Genomic DNA, 2,576 nt, shown 5'->3' with positions numbered 1-2,576 from the left:
CTTCTTTTGTTCGTCATTTTCGAGCTTAAGTACCTCATTTTCTTTTTTCATTTCGCTAAGAGAATTGAAAGATACATATCTACTTCTTGAAGACCGTAAATGTCATGACTCGATCGGTTGTTTCGAGCATTTGCATTTTGCTAGGTGGTTTGAGAATATGAGTAGCTCCGTATGATGTATTACAACTTGTGTGTATCATCGGTTTCGATTTTCGGGTGATTCGGAATTAGTTTGAAAGAATGAATTTTATTGTTGAAACTTTAAGTTGGAAGAGTTGACTAATTTTGACTTTTGTGTATTTAACCCCGGAACGAAATTTTAATAGTTCCGTTAGGTCCGAATGGTAAATTTGGACTTGCGCGTATGCTCGGATTTGTATTTGGGTGTTTCTATAAGGTTTCGGCACTATTTGGCAAAAGGTAGAAATTTAAAGGTTTGGAATGCTCATAAGTTTGACCGAGAGTTAACTTTGATGATATTGGGTTCGAATTGTTGTTACGGGAGTTGGAATAGGTTCGTTATGTCATTTGAAACTTGTATGCAAAATTTGAATTCATTCCGGATTGGTTAGGCTTGAATCAGACGCTTGGTTCGAAGTTAGAAGTTTGTGAACTTAAGAGATTGATCTTGATCGACGATTCGTGATTTTGATGTTAATATATGTGATTTGAGGCCTCGAGTAGGTCCTTAATATGTTTTGAGATTTGTTAGTATGTTCGGACGGGTACCGAGGGGTTCGAGTGAGTTTTAGGGTGGTTTCGGATCATTTCTAGTCCATTTTTAATTGCTGGTTTATAGCTACAGCAGTGTGCATCATGATCACGGACTTTGGGTCGCGTTCGCGAAGAGAAAAATGGGAAAAAGGGCATGTGAATCGCATTCGCGAAGAAGAAATTATGCTGTCACTGAGCCGATTGTGGAAGCTTATATCTTTCAATCTATAAGGAATTTGGAGATGATTCAAATATGAAAGTTGTAGCTGTTGGTATCTAGTTTCCAGAAAATCAAAACGTGCGAAGGGTAAAAATTGAGCTAGAATTTTTTTGAATCAAAATCGCGATGTTGGGGACCACGATCGTGATTGCAAAGAGGGACCCCTAACAGTGCATTAAAACATCAAATTTCAGAATTTTGAGTTTATTTTGGCATATTTTGAGTTGTGGAGTTGGATTAAGGTGATTTTCACCATATGGATTGGGGTAAGTCTTTTATACTCGGGTTTGATTATATTCCGCGATTCCATCTCCATTTTTGGCATTTAATTGATGATTTCAAAAGAGAAATTAAGGGTTTTTATCTAAACTTGCCTAAAGTGAATTTTTGAGTTTTGAACATCGATTCAGAGTCAGATTTGAGTGAAATTAGTATGGTTGGACTCATAATTGAATGGATTATCAGATTTTGTAAGTTTTATCGGATTTTGAGGTGCGAACCCGGGTTTGACTTTTTTGTTGACTTTGAGTAAATGTGTAAAAACTCAACCTTTATCATTTGGAATTGTTTCCTTAGGTATTATTTGATGTTTTTGAGTTGTTTTTGGCTAGTTTTGAGCCATTCGGAGGTTGATACGTGCGAGATAAAAATTTTAGAGTATTGTCTAGCTTGCTCGATATGGATTCGTCTTGTTCGAGGTAAGTAACACTTTTAAACATGGTGTTGAGGGTATAAATCCCTGAAATATCGTGTGTGCATGCACCGTAGTAATTGTGACTCGGTGGATTCCGTGGAACTGTGTAGTTATCTAATCTTATTATTATTCATGTATTCTCCATGTGTTAGAGAAATTGAGTTATGATTCATGTTAGAAATCATGTTTAGGCTATATGCTGATACTGTTGGGACCCACAAAGTTCGTTTTGGTTGTTTGAATTATTTGCTTAAATTGCAGTTATGTACTCAGTCGCATTCATCATTTGCATATCATATCTCAGTCTCTATCATCAATTGTTGTTTCATCATGTATCATTATTTTGGGCTGATTGGAACGAGTCTTGTGAGTCGAGAGACTAGAGAGATTGATGACTGAGTGAGGTCGAGGGCCTAATTATGAGTAATATTGATGGGATCGGGCTGCACGTCGCAACACATTTTATTGATTCATGATGGGATCGGGCTACACACCGCAACAAATTTTATTGATTCATGATGGGATCGGGCTACACGCCGCAACAGGTATTATTGATTAATGATGGGATCGGGCTGCGGCCCACAACAGGTTTTATTAGCGCTGGGGAAGGATCCGCCCTTCTAGAGTCTGATGTACCAGCAATGAGCGCAGGTACCGTACAATGCTGAGTGACTAAGCATGATGAGTGGGTGTGCGGGACAGTGAGATTAAGTACTCCGAGAGTGTGAGTACATGAGTTCATCACTGTGATGCATTGTATTCGACATGGATACTTGACATATAGGCATATAGATGCATTTCCTCATGCTACACGATTTTGTGACATTCATGATTTCATATGTACATTGACATGTAGGCATAGAGATGTACTTTTCTCAGGCCATCCGAGAATGAAATATCTTATCTGTTGTCGAAGGTTTTTGGGAAAAATCACTATCTTCTGATTTAC

This window comes from Nicotiana tomentosiformis, chromosome 10, assembly GCF_000390325.3.
Source record: "Nicotiana tomentosiformis chromosome 10, ASM39032v3, whole genome shotgun sequence".
In the NCBI taxonomy this organism is placed as follows: Eukaryota; Viridiplantae; Streptophyta; class Magnoliopsida; order Solanales; family Solanaceae; genus Nicotiana; species Nicotiana tomentosiformis.
The sequence above is the reverse complement of the archived record's forward strand: the minus strand, read 5'-3'. Positions refer to the sequence as shown.